The following is a 23,483-nucleotide window of genomic DNA, read 5'->3' on the forward strand; positions in this document are numbered from 1 at the left end:
AATTGATATGCTTAGCGTTCTACATCCATATCCATGCTTCGTATCTCGCCTCACGCTCACGACTCCTGACTCACGAGTCACAGCTCAAGTTTTGATCATCATCTTCCTCTCATCTCACTCGAGTCACGCTGCTGCTGCACTTCATCAACCGGTACGTAATTTTGTTGTTTATATATTATAGTTTATTGCAAAATTGTGTTTTATAATTTATAGATATGTTCTTCTTATAGCTTATTGCTTTCTCCTTCTTTAAGTACTTAGTATTGCTGAATTTTACATGTAGACTAAGACAAGCAAAATGCTTGTTAAACGTTTTATAGTTGTTACTGCCTTACTGGTATAGTTTGTAACTTTGTATATGGATTACTGGTATTGCTTTCTGTTATTTTAGTTTGACTTGTTATTTTAGTTTGACTTTATGTTTAATTTATCTTTTATAGAATGACTTCAACGGCGGGTAACGCAGGTTCTCCAAAGAACGGGTCAGAAGACCCGATTAGAAATATAATACAAGATCCGAATAATAAAATCAGCTTTACATGCTCTTTTTATGGACAAACATTTAAGGGAGGTGTGTTTCGGATCAAACTGCATATGATTGGTGGTTTTAAGGATGCTCGTAAATGTCCAAACTGTCCGGAGCATGTGCGGGAAGAATTAAATGTGTTCATGATGAAGAAACAAACGGCAAGGCAGAACAACATATGCAAGCAAAAAAAATGGATGCACCAACAACAAGATGATGAATACGATGGTGAAGAAGAAGATGTTGTTGAAATAGGCGGCCGTAGTAGCAAGATGCCCCCACCCAAAAAACCAAGGCAAAAAGGTCCTATGGACATGTACTTCACTCCTAATCCTCAAGAAGCAATCAAAGCTAGGAAGGAAGGGAGACAACAAACCATCAATGAAACGTGTCGAAAGGACCTTAGGGATAAAGTTTGTCATGAGATTGGGAGGTGGTTTTACGATGCAAGTATTATAAATAATTAAATATTTAATGTTTTTTAGTTTTAAGTGTTGGAAGTCTTTTTTTTTGTTTATGCTGATGGAAATATATTTTTTATGTAGGCATTTCTTTTAATGCCGCAACATATGAGTTTTCAAATAATGATCGAAGCAATCGGACAGTTTGGCCCCGGGATGAAAGCACCAAGTATGTACGAGTTAAGAGTTCCTATACTTAACAAGGAAGTAGAGGAAGTTCAAAACCAAATTGTGGAAAATAAGAAGAATGGGCAGAAAAAGGTTGTTCAATACTATCGATGGATGGCGTGATTCCGTTGTTCAAAAAGATATCACTCCTGGTAAACTCCCAAAGGGTTCGGTTTTCGTGAAGTCACTTGATGTATCTGATGTTTCAAAGGATGCTGATTTGTTGTTTCATGTTCTTGATAAAATGGTGGAGGAAGTTGGTGAAGAGAATGTGGTGCAGGTGGTGACTGATAATGCATCAGCTTATGTGAAGGCAGGTAAGAGTTGAGTTGCAACTTTAGTCTTTTGATAATCTTTTGTCTAATGTCATCTACTCATCTTATTCCTCTAACTTTGTAGGGAAGTAGTTGGAAGCTAAGACCACATCTTTATTGGACACCATGTGCTGCACACTGCCTAACTTGATGTTGGAGGATATTGGCAAACACATTCCTAGGGTTCAAAATGCTTTTAAAAAAGGCCATTTACTCAAATGGATATATATAGTCATGTTGGTTTGGTGAACTTGATGAGAAAGTTCACAAACCAAAGAAACTTGCATAGACGACCATCACAAGATTTGCTACATCACTCTTGCTCCAGATCCACAAACAAAAAAACAATTTGAGGAAGATGGTGATTCTCAAGTGGGAAGCGAGCAAGTGGTCTAAAGAACCCACGAGTAAGAAAATAAAGTCTTACTTTTGCAAGAAACGTTTGGAGGAATGTACTTTATTCTCTCAAGTTGACGGCCCTTAGTGAAAGTTCTTAGACTAGTTATGGAGAAAAAAATCCAGCCATGGATACATCTATGAGGCAATGGATAGAGCTAAGGAGGCGATTCATGATTTTCCCGAATCGAGAGGATGATTACAAGAAAGCTTTTGAAATTATAGATCATAGGTGGGAATGTCAACTACATAACCTTTGCATGCTGCGGGCATTTCTTGAACCGGGGATCTTTATGATGAAGTTGGTGGTTGTGCTTAGTGAAGAAGTTGAAAACGGTTTTTATGAAGCATGTGAGGCTTGTTCGCGACCAAGAACTCAAGACAAGATTTCAGCGAGTTAGTTAAATACCGAAGGGCAGAAGGTCTCATTGGTATTAGCTTGGCTGTTAGGCAAAGGAAAACAAAAATCACCAGGTAAAAAAATGCTACTTTATATTTTAAGTTCTAAATATATTAATTTCTCTCAATAGTTTATGCTTCATGTTCATTTTACATTTTTTTATAACTGATTGGTGGACAATGTATGAATCTTCGGCTCCTAACTTGAAAAAGTTTGCTATACGGATTCTTAGTCTCACTTGTAGTGCTACAAGTTCTGAGAGAAACTGATTGTTTTTCAACAAGTAAGTTATTTTTACATGTTTTCCTGTGCTTCCCTTCCGATTCCGTTTCAGTTTGGAGGTGCTGCAATCATCTAATTTTCTTTCTTGTTGAAGATAAGTTCCAGCTTTTGTGAGTTCTTCTAGTGTTATTTTTTCTTTCTGTGTGAACTCAGTGTTCCTTGCTGGTTTTCTCAGCATTTTTTCCTTCTGAAATGGGTTGTGTGATTACCGACTTGTTATTACACGCATGTTGTTGATTGAAATGAACTACTTCCCAGTACATTGTTTGTTTCCTCGAAATCTAGAAGGTTTTCGTCAAATGGGTTCTTTGATTTCAGTGTTTCTGATACATGCATGGAATCGTTTTTCTTCTTTTCAAAGAATAAAATTGTTTTCTGTCCCATTTTATGAAGCTCTCTCTCAAATAGACTTATGTTCATCCGATTGGATTTTGTAGTGTAATCATGTCGTGTTCAGTATTGTGGGTCTACTCTCATAGAAATAATCTTTTGTGGGGTTTTGATAACAGTTTAATTGTAGTCAATCTCAAGTTCTTTCTGCTAATAGAGAAGCGCCTATAAAGAAAAACGGGTTCATTCCAAGTTGTGCACCAGAAGAAGTGAAGAAAGATCTGAAAGAAGTGGCAGCTGGATGGGGAGATACGATAAAAAATGTAGAAGAATTTGATGTGGTTCCACTGAAGGGAGCAATGACTAATGAAGTTTTTCAGATAATCTGGCCTACAAATCATGGAGATCTTCATCTCAAGGTGTTGGTCCGGATTTACGGTGAAGGTGTCCAAGTGTTCTTCAATAGGGATGATGAGATTAGAACCTTTGAGTTCATGTCCAAGCATGGTCAAGGACCTAGGCTTCTTGGCCGGTTTCCAAATGGAAGGATCGAGGAGTTAATTCATTCCAGGGTATATAATTTTCTTCTTTCAAAACTTGTCTTTGATGTCTAATTCTTGCAATATTATGGTATGTGTTAGAAAAATCACATCTTAACTACAATATACAGTTGATGTTTCATTAGGAGTCAATTCTTTCTTTGCTTAATGCTTTCCGAAAGTTGATTATTGTTCTAGAGCCATTAGAAGACGACTAGATCAGGGTCATGCAAACGAATACATGTAGGAAAGGAAGTTCTTGGTTCTATCTAATGGTTACTTCATGTCGGTCTTCTGCTTCTTCCTTTGTTTGTAAATGATTTGCAATTTTCCTTTTGCATCAACTATCCATCTGTTTAGTTTTTTTTCCCACTTGGTCAGCTCTGATAATCGATTTTAGCTGGCATCAACTAGTTGATCTAAGTAATGAATTTTTGGTGGTTTTGTTTCAGGCTTCAATCACTTTTATCTCTTTTCTTGTCTTGCCACTTTTACTTAACTCATTTTCTTTTGGATTTACCATGCGCTTTCTGCAGCTGATCTGTGACCCTGCAACATAAGCTAAATTGAGAGAGTTCCACAATCTTGACATGCCTGGTCCGAAGAATGTACTTCTCTGGGAGCGATTGAGGTACTAATATGCATATTTCATGTTAGTGCTTTTGAGTTGAAAGTATTTTATCCCATTTTGATTGAGGTACTAATATGCATTTGTCATGTTAGTGCTTTTGATTTGAAAGTATCTTATCCCATTTTGCTTCTGCACAGGACTTGGCTTAGTCATGCAAAGAAGATATGTTCCCTGAGGACTGCTAAAGAATTTAGCTTGGACATTATCGGGGAGGAAATCAGCATCCTTGAGAAAGTTAACACAGGGCTGTCAAGAGATCGGGTTTTGTCACAATGATTTGCAATATGGTAACATAATGATGGATGAAGAGACACGAGCAATTACCTTAATCGTAAGTTTTCAGTTAAGTTATTATTAGTCACAAATATGACTTTTATACAGTGCTTTCAGTTCTAAATTTGAGTCTAGCATTTTTCTTTCTCTACCGCGATCTATACTGTTCTCTTCAAGGGCTTCTTCACAGGTCCTAGGGGCAACAATCGACTGTTATTCTGCTTCAAAAAAGTGGCAACAGAAAGTTACAGGCAAAATGACTTCTCTATCTAATTCCAGTAGAAGACTCCGTTCATTCCACACTGGAGTAACTTGGTATGTGTTCTTCGACAATCTGAGTAGAAAAACTACAAGGGGCAAGTTAAGGGATTTGTGTAATCAACATGGGAAAGTTATTAGTGTCTTCATTCCTCGAATTAATAACAGAGTGAGGTACAGGGATTCAACGTTTGCTTTTGTTCATTTTTTGAGTTAGGGAGAGCAGTTGAATGTGATCAGTAAGTTGAATAACACAATTATAGATGAAAGAAAAGTCTCGGCAGGAAAAGCTAAGTACTCGAAGGTGTTAAACCGACGACATCCGGGAGGAGAAAATGGTGTTCAAATGGAAAACAAAATGGGAGGATCTTTCAGAAAAGAAGTACAGAAGGAGGATTTCTTCAAAAAGTTTCATGATGGTAGATCTTACAGGGAAGCTCTTGTTAGTAACAATAACCAATCGAGTGTAGGCGAGAAGTTGGTTGCGATGAAGGAACCAAAAAATCAGGTGAATTTCTTCATTCCAGAGAAGGACAAGGAGTGGATAAAAAGTTCTTTAACGGGTATAGTAAAAGAAGACTGATTTTGAGTTTGTTCAGAGAGCTCTCTATAATGATGACATTGATGTTACTGTGAGGAAATGGGGTTTTGACAGGAATAATTGCATCATTAGCTTCAATTCAAAAGAGGAAACGGAAGAAACTTGGTGCAATAAGAAGGTGGAGCTATCATATTGGTTTGTGTGGATTGAGAAACTGCTCATGGAGGATGGTTTACCTATGGCGTTTTGTTCCGTTAATCTATATGGTATCCCTCTCATTTGCTGGAATGATTCTATTTTCACAAGCCTAGCGAATAGATGGGGTCGTCTGGTAAGCATTCATAAGGACACAACATCTAAAGCTGATCTCTCGGTGGCTAAATTTTTATTGAGGGTTGCAAGCCCGTATGATGTTCCTAACACAATCAGGCTATTTGCTAATAAAAGATCGTTCCTGGTTAAGATTAAAGTGGGGTATACAAGCCCCTCGGAGGATAGTTGGGAAGACAGTTCATCGGAGAGTGGGGGAAAATTAGATTGGAGACTCGAAGGCAATCCGGAAGGTGTCCCAAGCCCGGAGGATGTTCAAAGTAAGGTCAACTCGTGGTTTGAGAGAGGCTTGTCGGGTGATGATGCTGATTTAAATGTGGTGGAAAATCATCAATGAGGTATTGATGCTACAGACATTATTTTCGTGGTAGAGTCGAGAAGGATTTCAGGGGAGGCGAGTAACGAAGTCTACAATTTAAAAGTAAGGGCTAATTCCCCAAGGGAGGGTTTAAATGTCAGTAATGGGGAAAGAGACTCTCACAACTCAAGGGATGCCATCCAGGAAAATCTGATGAAGTCAACCCAAAATCATATTAGTCCGGGTACGGGGAGTGATCAGACAGTTGGAACAAGGGCCTCTGTGCCTTATTGTGTAGTAACGAGCAGTGGGAAAAATCAAGCAGGAGGCAGTAATAACAACAACAGAATCAACAGAGCATCCTTAGACAATCCCGGGCCAGTGTTATCTCAGTCTAAAACAGTATCTCATTTCGGAAATAATAGAATCTCTCCTCGTCGTATAGGCAGTGCATCTTCAGAGATTAACATCAGTTTTTACAACAGTGTACAGAAGGGTTCGGAGAAGGATGGTTCGTGATTCGCTGGAATTAGTTAGTGTTGAAAACATTTTGATATTTTGATATAACAAACTAAGTTTAAATGAATTTTAAGATTTTACAAATAATTTTCTAAAGTATATTCGATTCAATTAATTGAATATCAAATTATTACTCCAAGTCTTTCAAGATCATTTCAAACCTTACTAAATGTGTAAAATTGTGTTTTATACTTAAACTATTTTTGAAATAATTTTCACAAAGTATTTTGAACCAAAATCAAGCCTAAAATCAAATTTTCAAAGTGATGCACCGATGCACCAATCCATGCATCGATGCACCATGGAATTAATTGAACATCGAATGCATTTTATGCATCGATGCACATACCATGCATCGATGCACTTAGTGCATTTGATGCACAAGACCATGCATCGATGCACTCAGGCTATTTCAAAACAACGAATGCATTTTATGCATCGATGCACTCTTAGTGCATCGATGCACTAAGAGTCCAACGGTCAAAATATTTGAATTTTACACTGATGCACCGATGCACCTGGGGTATGCATCGATGCACTGGCGCTCCCAACTGATTTTATTAATTGTTTTCACACTTAAACGGCTCTATTGACTCCACTAATCATCCTCAATGTTCAGAATCATTTGAATGCGTATTTAAACAAGCTTAGAAGCCATTGATCAAAAATAAGAAACAACAAGCAACTAGAATCAAGAAAGAATCAAAGAGAAAGCATCAAACCTCAAGTTTGAGCATTTCAAGCCTATTTTTCATTCAATATTCATTTTGCTTTCAAGAACACTCCTTGTACTCAATTGTATTAATTCTTGAGTGTTCTTTTCTTTGTTATAGAATTGTGCAAACAATCTACCTTGTGAGGATTTCCTTGTAAGTTTGTAAATTTGTATTGTTCTCTTTGGGAGAGAGTGTTCTTAAGAATTTGGTGTATACTTCTTGAGGGTTTGTAAGGTTACTTTTTGTCCTCAAAAGAAAAACAAATTAGTGAATTTGTGAAAAATCCTTAATGTGGATAGCTAAGGTAGTGGACGTAGACTTTGGTTGAGAAAGTTGAATCACTCTAAATCGCTGTGCAATTACTTTCAATTTTCTGCAAAAGCTTCCACCAAATTTTTAATTACCAATTTACCCCCTCTTGGTCGATTCCGTCAATCGATTAACTCAACAATTGGTATCAGAGCCTAACTCATTTGAAGGTTTAATCGCCTCTTAAGTCGATTCGGGAAGAGTTACATCGATAATCAAAGTCATCAATGGCCTCCACTTCAAACTTCGACTCCGGTCTCGATTCAACAAGCCTCCTTTCTTCAATGGGGCTAACTATGCCTATTGGAAAAATAGGATGATGTACTTCATTCAAGCAAGTGACATGGGAGCATGGAATGTTGTAGAAGACGGATATATCAAGCCTCTTCCAAGAATGTGGAGTGAAGGAGAGACAAGATTGTTCCAGCTCAACTCTAAAGCCATTCATATCATATTTTGTGCTCTTGGACCAGATGAATATGAAAAAGTTTCATCTTGTACAACCGCCAAAGAAATATGGGACAAGCTTCAAGTCACTCATGAAGGTACCGATGAGGTAAAAAAAATCTAAAATTAGTATTCTAACGCATATCTATGAAAATTTCAGGATGAAACCAAATGAAGATATCAAAGCTATGACAGATAGATTCTCAACGATTGTTAATGGTCTCAAATCATATGGAGAGATCATTTCAAATGAAAAGCTTGTGAGGAAGTTAGTTTACTCCCTTCCAAAATCATGGCAATCAAAGAAGACGACAATCATTGAGTCTAAGGACCTAACGTCCTTAACTCTTGAAGAACTAATCGGTTCCCTCCTCACTTATGAAATGATGCTTGAAGATGAGGTGGACCTCGATAAGATTGACGAAACACCAAAGGAGAAGGAGAATTGGAGTTGCTATCAAATCCACAAAAGATGAGAGTGATTCGAATTGAGATGACGATGACGAGGAAATGGCATTGTTTGCCAAACGGTTCAGAAAAATGATGAGACCTTTCCAAGGAAGAAAATTCAAATGAAATGAAGACCTAAAAAAATGAACCAAAAGAGAAGGACCCGATCATTTGCTATGAATGCAAGGCATGTCAAATATGATTGCCCACAATTGAAGAGAAAAGGTCAATCAAAGAATAAGCACAAGGCTCATGTGGCTACATAGAGTGATGAAGAAGGTTCCGATGAAGAGGAACAAGAAGTAGCAAACTTGTACTTGATGGCATTCGGGGAAGATTCTAAGGTAACCTCTAACTCATCTGATTTTGATGATTTATCCTATGATGAGCTATTAGAGGAATATAATGGGTTGGCTTCGGATTATGAGAAATTGTTTTTAAAATATAAAAATGATGTTTCAAAATTGAAAAATGAAAATAAACTCATATCCAAAACAAACAACGATCTTGAAAGTAAAATAAAATATTTGCAAATCAAACTAGAAGAGTTTGAAAAGAAAAATTTGGATTTGCAAAATTTACTTTCAAAGGTCAATGATGATCATCAAAAGAAAATTGATGATCTTAAAACTTTTTTGATAAAGTTGGAACAAAACGTTTTGAAAAAGGAGAAAATTCAAAATCCAACGTTTTAAAAACTACAATCATAGAGGTTCCCAAAGAACCTCTAATGGAAAAATCGATAGAAGTATGTGGGTTCCTAAAGAACTCATTACTACTAAAGATAAAGATATCCTACACAAATGGATACCTAAGGGGACTAGGATTTTGGAAACTAATGAATATGGACCCAAAAGAATAAAAAATTAATCTATGTTTGTAGGGAAATGAGCATTGCTATAAGGCACGGGAAACAAATTCAAATTCATGGTACCTTGATAGTGGATGCTCGAGACACATGACCGGGGACAAAAACCGGTTCATAGAGCTTAACGCCAAAAATGGAGGAGAAGTGACTTTTGGTGATAATTCAAAAGGTCACATTGAAGGTATAGGTAAAATAGGTAATACTTTTCCATACAAATTAAAAATGTTTTATATGTGAATGGATTAAAGCATAATCTTTTGAGTATTAGTCAATTTTGTGATAAAGGATTCAATGTCATGTTTGAAACTAATGGTTGTAAAGTTATTGACATTGCATCTAATCGGATTATGCTTGTTGGTCATAGAATAGGAAATATGATGATTGTAATAATAATTTTATTTACCGATTTTATTGAATAAAGACATTGCCGCTATTATTTTCATTTATATATATGTGTTTAACATAAACAGGAAGATAATAAAGTCCATATAATGACATAATTGTTATTATTAAAAGATCCCTAGTCAAGTATTATTATGGGCATGGACAATAATAATACGCTTAAGACTAACATGTTATTGATTGATGACAATGAGTTGTCATTGACATAGAGATGTCAGAATTGATACATGATTATATTGTTAGAGAACAATGTATTGGATTGACCGACCATGAGCATATGTCTTGGATTATTATGTGACAGTCATAACATTGCTCATGGTGATGACTATATGTATGATCCTCAGACTTGAGATCAATACTATCCCAACATATATTGTTGTATGTTTTGATGCAGCTAAACAAGCTCTGTAAATGGTTGCTCTATAAAGACTGTTATTGAATATATCTCAATATATGTAGTGGGTGTGTATGATTAAGATAGGATTTGTCATTCCTACATAATAGGAAATATATCATAGGCCACTTGATTGAGTAAGACTAGAAATGCATGGCCATGCTCGAATAAGTTGATATGAGATATCATAAACTATTCGTTAATTAAAGTCTACTCTAGATATCAAGAAACAATAGATGGGCTATACAAGTGTGACTATTCCAAGACTTGTGACATTCTAGATATAAAGGACATAAGGATGTAATACATAAAAGAGTAATCACCAAGATGATATGTCGAATCATATTTTCTTGTAACTTATGTGACAATGATATATTGCTAGATGTCACTCATTGTATGTAATATTAGAATTATTCTAATAATTACTGCTAACGTGACAAGAACCTACAAGGTTATTCCCTAGGATTGAAACGAGCAAAGATGTACAATTTATTGTGCGTTACTAAAATATATGTTTTAATAATCCCGAATATTTAATTTCAATTAATTAATTAAATATAGATTTAATTAATTTGAAATAATAAAATCCCCAATATGATTAGGGTAACTTGGATATAAGAGGATTATTAAATTCCAATTAATTAAATACAGATTTAATTAATTTGAAATAATAAAACCCTAATATGATTAGGGTAACTTGGCTATAAAAGGGTGTGTTAGGTCTAGCAGCCATTTTTGCAACAAACACGCAAACCCTTCAGCCATTTTCTCTCAAAACAGTTTTGGAGAAAACAAATATTGCTCTCAATCGGGTGAACTGAGTAGAGGCCAACACATGATTTCATGGAGGCTTTCGATTCGAATCGATCTACACCACCGTATTCACTGTTGTTCTTGTTATTTTCAAGGAACCCACTGTAAGTATTCGTATCTCTTCCTCTCAATTTCGATTTTTCGTACATGGATCGCTGGTAAGACCGTCGAGTTTTGTTTTCAATGCGCCATGGGGTGCGCCGACGGTCACAACATATGGTCCCAAAAGAATAAAAAATTAATCTATGTTTGTAGGGAAATGAGCATTCCTACAAGGCACGGGAAACAAATTCAAATTCATGGTACCTTGATAGTGGATGCTCGAGATATATGACCGGGGACAAAAACTGGTTCATAGAGCTTAACGCCAAAAATGGAGGAGAAGTGACTTTTGGTGATAATTCAAAAGGTCACATTGAAGGTATAGGTACAATAGGTAACACATCTTCCATAAAAATTAAAAATGTTTTATATGTGAATAGATTAAAGCATAATCTTTTGAGTATTAGTCAATTTTGTGATAAAAGATTCAATGTCATGTTTGAAACTAATGGTTGTAAAGTTATTGACATTGCATCTAATCAGATTATGCTTGTTGGTCATAGAATATGAAACATTTACATGGTGCATTTAGATTCTATTAATGTGACTAATTTATGCCTAGTTGCTAAGGATGAGCATGATAGTTGGTTATGGCACAGGGGATTAGGACATGCTAGTATGAGTGTTTTGCAATGGTTAATTCAAGGTGATTTAGTTCGAGGGTTGCCTAAACTAAAATTTGATAATGATAAAATCTATGATGCTTGTGCTAAAGGAAAACAAAAGCGAGTTTCTTTTAAATCCATTAATGATGTGTCAACTAGTAGAGTATTACAATTGATCCACTTAGATCTTTTTGGGCCATCTATAACTACTAGATTGGGTGGAAAACAATATGCATTTGTTTTGGTAGATGACTATTATAGATATACTTGGGTTCTATTCTTAAGTACTAAAGATGAAGCGTTAGAAAATTTCATCACGTTTTCAAAGTAATCCAAAACGAAAAAGGTTACTCTATAACTAGTGTTAGGAGTGATCATGGAACTGAGTTTGAAAATCTTGGATTTACTAAGGTTTGTAATTCTAATGGTATTAGCCATAATATTTTAGCACCTAGAACCCCTCAACAAAATGGAGTTGTTGAGAGGAAAAATTGAGCTTTAGAAGAAATGGCTAGAACCATGCTTTGTGAAAACAATTTGCCAAAGTATTTTTGGGCGGAAGCCACAAATACCGCTTGTTATGTTATTAATCGAGTGATGATTAGGCCTATTTTAAAGAAAACTCCATATGAACTTTTCAAAAATAAAAAGCCTAACATTAGTTATTTTCATCCTTTTGGATGTAAGTGTTTTGTTTTAAACAACGGTAAAGACAATCTTGGCAAATTTGATGCTAAAAGTGATGAAGGAATTTTTATGGGTTATTCCTTAAATTCTAAAGCTTATCGAGTATTTAATAAAAGAACTTTGATTGTAGAAGAGTCTATACATGTTGTTTTCGATGATAATCTCCTTCCAAGGAAGGATTCTTGTTTGAATGATGATGTAGGTATTATAAATACAAATGACGTTAGACATGACGTTGGAGAACCATCATCAAAGGAAGAAACGAAGATGAGGAAACTCATGATCCTCTCGAGAATCCAACCATTGAAGAAAGAGAAGTCTCTTACCCAAGGGAATATAACTATGTCAAGGATGGTGAGATTATAGGTGATCCATCCAAAGGAGTAACAACTCGATCTTCTCTTAGAAATATTTGTAATCATGTTGCATTTATCTCATGCATAGAGCCTAATAATATTAAAGAAGCATTAAATGATGAACATTGGATTATGGCTATGCAAGAAGAGTTAAATCAATTTGAGAGAAGTAAAGTATGGACATTAGTTGAAAGGCCTAGTAATAAATCTACTGTAGGTACTAGATGGGTATTTAGGAATAAGCTTGATGAGAGTGGTAATATAGTGAGAAACAAGGCTAGACTTGCTAGACTTGTTGCTCAAGGGTATACTCAAGAAGAGGGCATAGACTTTGATGAAACATACGCTCCCGTAGCTAGGATGGAAGCAATTAGAATGTTATTAGCATTTGCATGTTTTCATGAATTTAAATTATATCAAATGGATGTTAAAAGTGCATTTTTAAATGGTTTTATAAAAGAAGAAGTGTATGTGGAACAACCTCCAGGTTTTGAAGATTCAAAATTTCCGGATCATGTTCTTAAATTGACAAAAGCACTTTATGGTTTAAAACAAGCTCCTAGAGCTTGGTATGAAAGATTGTCAAACTTTTTAATTGAAAAAGGTTTTTAAAGCATAAAGGTAAATATTTATTAGTAGTTCAAATTTATGTTGATGATATAATATTTGGTTCTACTAATGATGTTCTTTGCCAAGAATTTTCTAAGCTAATGCAAAGCGAATTCGAAATGAGCATGATAGGGGAGCTCTCATTTTTTTTTGGGACTCCAAATCAAGCAAACAAAAGATGGCATCTTCATCAATCAAGCTAAGTACGTCAAAGATATGCTCAAGAAGTTTGGACTGGAAAATGGCAAACCTCATGACACTCCAATGAGCTCTTCAACAAAACTTGACTTAGATGAAGGAGGTAAATGTGTAGATGTTAAATTATATAGGTAAATGATTGGTTCTTTGCTTTATCAAACTGCAAGTAGACCGGACATTATGTTTAGTGTTTGCTTATGTGCTAGATTTCATCATGCCCTAAGGAATCATATTTACTAGCTGTTAAGAGGATCTTTAGATACCTTAAGGACACTCCTAGTTTAGGACTTTTGATAAGATTCATATTAGACATATATTCTATGACATTTTCCTCATATTTGAATAACTAAAATTGCTTAAATCATGGATTTTGATTATATTTCGTATTTTGTGGATTAGGTTGAAGATTTGGATAAAACAAGTTCAAAATCTAATTATTAGCATGATCTTCACAAAATCCCCAAATTAAGGAGGAAAAATCAGAATTCAAGAAGTTGGCAAGACCAGAAGAGGTTTTCGCATAAGGCATGGGCACAGCTTACTCATCCTGAACTACTGCAGAAGAAGTCTTTAGTTAAGGCATGGGCGCGCCTTACTAGTCCGTGTAACCCTAAATTAGGGCTACAAATTTATAAAGGAAAAAGAGTTTAATGACGACTGGAAGACTCATTTGATTTATTCTTATCTTTAGAAAAAGATGAGGGCATTTAAAACTCCTATTTTTGTGGGATTTTCTTTAAGGGAAACTTCCTGTAATATCCTAAATCAGGGTCAGTGACTAAATTGCAAATTTTAAAAATTATGTGCTCGATTTCGAAATAAGTTAAAAGTTCATGAATTTAATTGAGGAAAGTTGATGTTGGATTTAATGGTAAAGTTTAGAAATAACAAGGGTATTATGGTCTTTTCTAAGAGAAGATTTTTTATTCTCTTTTTAAGGGATATAAAAACGTGGGAAAGAAGATAATTTCTCCAGAGTATTCTTCAGTCTTCTTCTTCCTCCTCTCCACCGTGAAGCCTTGTATAAGGTAAGTGGGTCTTCAGTTGGTTAATTCTTTCGTTTTAAAGCTTGTTTTGATTCTTGGGCTGCTAAGAAAGATTAAGAAAAGCTTTAGGTGGCTTAAAACTCAAAGATTAGCAAGTTATGAGAAATTAAGAAAAATGAGTTTTTAAGTGAATTTTTGAAATAGAAGGAGTTAATAGATTTTAAAGTTTAATTTGACTTGTCAAGGGTTAAATTAAGAGATATGAAGTGATAGAATGGGTTTTAGAACATGTTGGAAATTTAGTGTGATTCTTGAATGCCATGTAAATGATAGAATTTTGAGTTTAAAGAAGTGATTATGGAGTAGAAATGAGTTTAAGTATGTGTATGAAAGTTATGAATATTAAAGGGGGGTGAAGTATGAAGTGTTGAGCTGAAAATGAAGTGATTTTCGAGCTAAAAATATGATTTCTGGGCAAGGGGAATCGGTACCCATTCAAGTGGAACCGATACCCCTTCAAACGAACAAAAATTTCCAGAATGTCATGAGGGAATCGATACCCCCATAGTAGGGAACCGATTCCCCCTAAAGGAAAATTGTGAATATTGGTTTAATAAGTTCGTTTAAGTTGCTAGTATCAAATTACAAGGTGTAGGTATCTAATAATTGTCTTAAAATGTATAATTATGTAGATTCAGAGCCTAATCAAGTTCCAGAATCATTGAAAAGTAAGATCGATCAAGGGGAAAGATAAGAGATTGGAATTGACTAGTGAGGCTAGGTGAGTGTATACAAGTTAGTTTATAATGTTTAACGGAAATAAGACTTGCGACAAGTCTATTTCCTATATTAGAAGGCCTGAATGTATGATCATAGGCATATGTTTGATTTGGGTATATGTGATATATATGTTATAGTATGTATTAAATGATTTGTGTGAATGCATGCAGTGCGATAAGTTATAGGAATTAATATGAATGATCTATATGATTACATGAGAATGTGAAATAGGTTATATGATAGGTGATCATATATGTTACATAGTAAATGTGATCAATTATAAGAATCAATATAATAGATTTATATGACTACAAGAGAAGGGTGATAAGTTAAATAAGATTAGACTATAGAGTAATATGAGAATAATATATTAGTGAAGGGAATTGAGTATAAATGATGATGCCAAACTATAAGATAAGTGTTATAGAGAAGAAGTATATTTAAAGAGAATTATGGTATAGGATTTAAGTAAAATTTAACTAAATAAATAGATTAAACTGGTATAAATGGAAAATGAGATAAGTTAGGTAGCATTTACCTAGGAGATAACATAAGATTATATGAATAAGTAGCATAAATGACATAAGGAAAACTTATGTGTTATATGATTTAAGCATTGAAATGAACAAAAGATATATTCAGGTGAAGTTATTCGGTGATATGAGTATATGCCATTATTATACGGTTTAGATGAAATACTATACATGAATAAATGTGATTGTGTGAGAAATGATAGAAACTATATGAGAACATGTATATGTGAAAGTAATCTATGTGAATATATGTTATATGAATACAAGAACCTGAGATATGTAACATGTGAATTATATGGAAATGATCTACGTGTAAGTGAACTATGTGACTATGTGATTATATAAAAATGTGATAACGAGCTATGTTCAAAAACTATGAGACTACGTGCCCAGGTAATATGAATATGTGAACATGTGAAATGACATAAATGATAATGCCCATGTTATGTGTCATGAGAGCTAGGGGTATAGTTGGCATGCCAAGAGTCGAGGGTCTACGCGGTCCTTCGGGACATATATATATTCTTTGGAACATGTGTGAAGTCTTGTGAGACACATATTTGATCCCTAGTATATGTATATGATTCTTAAGGAATGATATGTGGTCCTTATGGACATTATTATATGGCACTTCCGTGCATTTATACACGGCACTACGGTGCAATTCTACGTGGCACTTCGGTGCATTTATACGAGTTGTGGTGACAGCATTAGTGCACAACCTCTATAGACTCACATATCTATAGTTCTCATATGTGTTCATGGGCTAATAAAAATAATAAGATAAATAAACTTGGTATGATTATATGTTTATTTCGTTGTGAACTGATATATGTGCTATGATGTGATAATTAAGGATATTATGGATAAGAGTATAAAATTATAAGGACTAATGTACAAATTGATAATAACAGAAATGATTGTACATAAATATGTATGTTTTGATATAATGATATATGTGTTTCTCGTGACATGGTACAAGTGCATATATATGTTGATGTATATGTAAATGAGCTATATGATTTGATAGCATAAAACAGTCATGCATGATTAGTGGGTATGAATTTCATTATATGTGTTTTTTTATGCCTCACTAAGTCATCGACTTAGGGTCTGTTTGTTTGATTGTAATTGGTTTTCCGAAAAATGAATTACTGGAATTTGAATTACTGGAAAATGAATTACTGGAATATTAAAATGAACTACATTTTTCTGAAAAACATCTGGAAAACGTTTTATGATGTTTGGAAGATGTTATTTAAACCTTTTTTCCACTAGTTGAAGAGTTTTTTTAAAATTATTTATTACAAATATTAAATACAATAAATAATATTATTTATCATAAAACTTTTTTATTATTAAAAATAATTTATTTATTATTAAATAGTATTTTTATTATTTTTGTATATTTTAGTGAAATAAAAATATTATAAATATTATAAATTATTTATTAAAGTAACAGTGTTATATTATATTTTAAAAATATTAATTAGTATATTTTAAATATCTTTATTAAAATATTATTAAAATATATAAATAATATTATTCATAATTAAATATATAAATTTTTTTATTATATATTATTAAAATAAAAATATAATATCTTATATTATTATAATATAATTGATTATTTTATATAATATTAAAAATATAATATTATATTATTATAAATATTAATAAATTAATAAATAATATTTTGATGAAAATGATATTGAAATATTTTATTAATATTAAATTCATAAAATAAAATTATTTTGAGTATTTATTCTTTGAAGTGAAAAAGTTCGGAAAATGACTTACAGAAAAAAATGACTTACGGAAAATGAATCCGTAAGTCATTTTCCAGAAAACAAAAAGGAAATTTTATTACTAGGAAAATGAATTATGTTCAGGAAAACCAATTACGTGAAACAAACACTGGAAAATATTTTTCGGAAAACGAATTACGTGAAACAAACACGGGAAAACATTTTCCGGAAAACGAATTACGTGAAATAAACACAGGAATTCGGGGAAAACCAATTCCGTTATTCCAATTACAGGAAACAAATAGACCCTTAGCGTGTGATTGTTTCACACGTACGTTACAAAAGCGAGAAGAGAAGAGAAGAAGAGTAAGACAAGTCAGCACATCCCTTACAAAATTTCAGATCAGAAAATAGATGATTTAAATGTTTTTGGTTATTTTGAGTATAGTTGGCATGTACTAATTGGTTGAATTAGTTATGCTCTGATTGATTTTGGGTATTGTGGTCAATTTATGTAACTAAACCGCTTTTACTTTAATGAAAGATTTAAATTTTCTTTGAATTTTGTCAAGAGTCAAAGTTTGAAAAGTCAATGTGACACCTCAGACTCGTATCCGGGTCGGGTACGGGTTGGGGGTGTTACACTTCCTTATCTATAATAGGAAAATCCTTATAAAAGGGGAGCTAGGGTTTTCATTAGTGGAACATCAAGTTTTACATCAGTTTTCATCTTTATTTTCTTTTAGTTTTCTTTCAATTATGAGTAGCTAAATACTTTTGTTCCAACTGAAGGATAATTGAAGTTTTGGTTCTTCAAGGATTGTGAGCTCTAAATAATTTTCATTGTTCTTTTACTTCTATGCTATTTATATATCTTCTGTTTTTATTAAGAATTATTGTCTTGATTGATTGTGCAAAGGATCCGTTGTTCAATTATCAGGTTGATAAATTGCCATTTAGAACTTAAAATTCGTAATTGTTTAAATGTTCTAATATTAATGGTAAAGTAACATGGTTGATTATGATTATGTTATGAAGGTATATAATATAGTCTAAATGAATCGAGCTTACGTATTTGTTGGCTAGAATTGGTGGTCCCTCTAGTGATTAATGTTGTTGGTGGATTAAATCTTAAGAGCTTGTCTGTTGTTCATTAACTAGGGAAATAATCAAAGAGCTTCTCTGGATTATCGAGAATCTAAGGAGAGACAGGTTGTTAGAGCTTCTCAATAACCATAACCAATTTAGTGAAAAGTAGAAGATTTTATCATTGCATCTATGATCGATTCTCTGAACCAATTTTGAAATTATACCTTTAGTTGGATATTTCCTTAATATTAATTTCTCTAAATTCTTAGTTTATTATAATTGCTTTTTGTCTTTATTTTCATCAATTTCAAAACCCCATTTTCTTTGCTTTAATTTTTTATTAGAATAAGTCTACCCAATCCCTGTGGATTAGACCTTGTTTATCACTACTACAATTTATATTTCTAAAAAATAAGTATTATTATTTGTTGGATTCGACACCCACCAAATTTTTGGCGCCGTTGTAGGGGATTGGTGTTATTTAGATTTATTTTGATGCCCCGTTCTTCTCATGCAGGTGAACTCCAATACGATCCTGAAATCGAGAAGACCGCTCGCAGGTTAAGAAAAGAAACTAACTTGCGCAACAAACAAGCTTCTTATTCTTCATCCTCTGAATCGAAATCTGCACTCAACTTGGTTGATTCATCTAATGATTCTGAAGTAGAAGGAACAATGGCCAACGAAGAAAGAACTCTAAGAGAATTGGCTGCACCAAATGTGAATCAACAACCACTCTGCATTGACTACCCAACTTTGGAGGTAGCTTTTGAATTAAAATCTGGTTTGATTCATTTGTTGCATACTTTTCATGGACTTGAGAATGAAGATCCTCATAAGCATTTGAAGGAATTTCATGTGGTATGTTCAAGTATGAGACCGCAAGGAGTGACCGAAGAGTAGGTAAAACTGCGCGCTTTTTCGTTCTCGCTAACCGATAGAGCTAAAGATTGGCTCTTCTATTTACCCCCTGGTTCTGTAACTACTTGGGCCGAGATGGTGAGGATTTTCCTTGATAAATTTTTCCCTGCTTCAAGAGCCGCTGGCATTCGAAGGGAGATATGTGGAACAAAAAAAAATATACTGAGACCCTTCACGAGTATTGGGAACGATTCAAATGATTGTGTGCAAGCTGCCCTCAACATGGGATTTCTGAGCAACTTCTCATCCAATATTTCTATGAGGGACTTATACCCACGGAAAGGAAGATGATGGATGCAGCCAGTGGAGGTGCCATAGTGAACAAGACTCCTCATCATGCTAGGGAATTGATCTCCATCATGGCTTCCAATTCACAACAATTTGGCTTTAGGCAAGACACATCTTCAAGAAGGGTGAACGAGGTACGTTCATCCTCCATTGAACATCAATTATTGTATCTCACCTCCCTTGTTCAACAACTAGTTGTAGGAAAAATGCAGCAAGTGAAAGCTTGTGGGATATGTGCTGCGATCGGTCACCCAACTGACGTGTATCCTACACTTCAAGATGATTCTCATAAGTACGCTAATGCAGTTGGAAGGTTTCTCAATCCCCCACAAAGGAAATATAATCCTTACTTAAATACCTACAATTCAGGATGGATGGATCATCCTAACCTTAGCTATGGACTAAGACCATCACAATTCCAGCGTTCTCCACCTGAGCAGTCTTCTTCAAAGCTGGGCATGTCCCTAGAAGAAATTGTCAAATCACTTGCAACCAATACACAACAATTTCAGCAAGAGACAAGAACAAGCATACAAAATTTGGAGAATCAAGTGAGTCAATTGGCATCATCCGTGAATCAGTTAGAATCTTAAGGTAAGTTACCTTCACAAACCATTGTTAATCCAAAACAAAACGTTAGTGCAATCACATTGAGAAGTGGAAAGGAGTTGAAGGAACCTAGTTCATTGGCACATGGGAGAGCCTTAGAGGAAAAAGCTGAAAAGGAAGTTGTTGCTCCTCAAACTCAGAAAGACCAACCTAAAGGACTCAAAATTGAAAAATCGAAGGAATTTGTCATAGAACCTCCTTTTCCTTCTAGATTCGCTAAATCCAAGAAAGAAGCAGAAGAGAAAGAAATTCTTGAGACATTTTGCAAGATCGAGGTAAATATTTCTTTACTTGATGCAATTAAACAAGCACCTCGATATGCTAAAGTTCTTAAAGAATTGTGCACCAATAAGAGAAAGCTCAAGGGTAATGAAAAGGTAAGTATGGGGGAGAATGTTTCAGCTGTCCTCCAGAAAAAACTACCTCCCAAGTGCAAAGGTCCAGGTTTGTTTACTATCCCTTGTAAACTCGGTAATGTTAGGATTGAGAGAGAAATGTTAGATCTAGGAGCCTCAATAAATATTATGCCTCTTTCCATTTATTCATGTCTGAATGTTGGTCCTTTGAAAGAAACATGAGTGATTCTTCAACTTGCTTATAGATCTAATGTATATCCTGAGGGAGTTTAAGAGGTTGTTTTGGTGCAAGTTAATGAATTTGTTTTTCCTGCAGATTTTTATGTGCTTGATATGCAAGAATATGATTATTCTAAATCAACATCAATTTTATTAGGAAGGCCATTTTTGAAAACAACTAGGACAAAAATTGATGTAGATGATGGTACACTTACCATGGAATTTGATGGTGAAATTATTAAATTCAATATTTATGATGCCATGAGATGTCCTGGTGATGTGTCCTCTGTTTTTGTCATGGATGTTATTGACCCTTTAGCGCAGAAATTTTTGATTTAAATAATGATGACAAGTTGAAAGTTGATCTCAACATGAATTTCACTCCTGAAGGATTGCAGGGAATCATGAAAGAGTCAGTATTGGATCTTGATTTGGAAGATACAATCCAAGAACTAGAATCACTCAAACCCATGAGGTATGATGTATCTTATATTGAGTCACCTCTTTCTCACACCAAGCTTCTTCTTTCTCTTGTGCAGGCACCAAAATTGAAAATGAAACCTTTGTCAAATCATCTGAAGCATGTATATCTAGGAGAAGAGGAAACTATTTCGGTGATCATTACCAACAAACTCTCTCGCTTTGAAGAAGAAAAGTTGATTCAAATGCTTAGAGAGTACAAGGAAGCTATTGGGTGGAGGAAAAAAATTCTCTATCGATGAAATACAAGGTTTGGATAGAGGTCAAATATTTAAGGTCGATGATCATCGTTTCAAACCTTTTTATGAAGGTTCTCTGGTGCATACTGTTGGTCAAACCATTTTGGAGTACCCAACTTAGGATGATTGAGAAACTACAACGTCTAGCCAAAGACGTTAAAGAAAGGCGCTCTTGGGAGGCAACCCAATTTTCTTTTTCTTTTTTTATTTCTATTTTCGTTCTTTTTATTTTATTTTATTTTTCCTTGATTTTTCGGAGTACAATTATTCTTGTTTTCCTCTTTAGGTCAGAAGATGAATTTTTGTAACCCGTGGGCACGCCTTACAAAAGCAGAATTATTCCTAAAGTCTCTCACTATCTAGAAGATGTTTTTGTATAAGACGTGCCCACGGCTAAACTCAACACCACTTCTGGTTCAGGAAAAAAGATTCAAATATAAATGTGCCTCATCTTTTCTTTATTTTTGTGCTCCTTCAGAAGAATGCGCGCCACCAACCGTCCTCTCCGCTCCACCTAAACTACATCTCCGCTCAGTACGAGAATCAACCCAGCCGACGCACAGCGCCTTCACTCCCATCTCGTGACAGATATCGTGGTTGATGCTCAATATTTTCAGGGGAGCTTTCTACTCTTACCCTTTTTATGGTTTTTGAGTATCTACTTTTGATACATTGAGGACAATGTATGGATTAAGTGCGGGGAGAGTATTTCATACATGGTTTTGCTTTGAACATAATTTTGCTTCAATTTTTTTCCGAAAAAACAAGTATGCTTTAGTTCTTGTTTGTGATTTTTCTCTTCAAAATTCCAGATTCTTTCGATGTTTGTCCTTACATAATTTGGATTGTTTTGAATTATCGAATTAAGTTGAAGCATAATAGGGGATTAACTTGAGTAGTTGAATTCTTATTTACTACACACTGGTTGATTACTCTTGATGATTGATTGAATGAAAAATGTGTGGGATTTGATACATGTTTACCCTTTTTGTGAGTTTTTGGGCCAATGAGCACTCACTTTCAGCATGCTCCATTTCTGGATTGAGTGATTGCCATACATAGTTAATTTTTCTAAAACTTGCTTTGCTATACATGTCAAAGACCATATTTTAGAATTGGATGCATCAAGAACGATAAGGGCATTTAGGTGAAATCACTTTTAGCTTTCGTAAAGAGCCTACCCTGATTATCATCCTTAGAAAGCCAATTTTGAGCCTGAGCCTTTTTGTTTGAAATTAACCATGGTACAAGCAAATATTAAATCCTTTTTGTTAATTTCCCCTCTTTTGAACCTTGAATTGGAGGATTATATGAGCTTCTTCACATGAGAATTCAAATTATCTTGAGAAGATCGAAAGATGTTGGAATATAGTGATTTGAGTTACAATCTCTTTCAGTGAAAAAAAAAAGAAAAAAATGAGAAAAGAAAAAAAAAGAAAAATTGTGCAAAGGAAATAAAGAAAGAGAGATTGTGCAATGAAAAAAAAAGTTATATGGCTTGAAGAGAACATTTGAAGATTGAGTTCCATGTGGACAAGTTTGTATGACTCATTCAATAAAACAACTCAAATTATTTTTCTATCAAACCTCACCTAAGCCCCATTACACTATGTTTAAGACCCTGAGGTTTTTATGCATTCAATTCATTGACTAGTGGTGGGGATGTGATAGGTTAGCAAGCCTATGGTATAAATTTTCTATGTTTTGGCTTGAGAGTTTATTGACACCCTTAAACACTTCGAGCGTATTGAGTGAATCCAATGTGAGGGTATTAGATCCCACTGCATTTTGATTTCGAAAAGATTGATGGAGTGATTATTCAAGTGTTTTGGTTTATGAGAATTTCTTCTACGAATTGCTCGTTCCTTACTTGTGTTTAGATTTGATTCTTTAAGGTATGACAATTTTGATTGTGGAAGGATGAGCAAAGGAAGAAGAATGATTGATGTTGAGAAGAGTTATGAATTTGAAATATTGTATGCTTGAGGACAAGCATTGGTTTAAGTGTGGGGG

The 23,483-nt window shown here is 34.4% G+C and overlaps 1 long non-coding RNA gene across 1 annotated transcript; it reads left to right on the forward strand.

Moving 5' to 3' along the window:
- Nucleotides 1-55: 55 nt before the first annotated feature.
- Nucleotides 56-500, forward strand: LOC120118776. Its single transcript, XR_005515784.1, has 2 exons — nucleotides 56-151; nucleotides 441-500. It is a non-coding gene; the product is annotated as an uncharacterized LOC120118776 (long non-coding RNA).
- The last annotated feature ends 22,983 nt before the right edge of the window (nucleotides 501-23,483 follow it).

This window comes from Hibiscus syriacus, unplaced genomic scaffold (genome assembly GCF_006381635.1).
Source record: "Hibiscus syriacus cultivar Baekdansim isolate YM2019G1 unplaced genomic scaffold, ASM638163v2 tig00110328_pilon, whole genome shotgun sequence".
NCBI lineage: Eukaryota > Viridiplantae > Streptophyta > Magnoliopsida > Malvales > Malvaceae > Hibiscus > Hibiscus syriacus.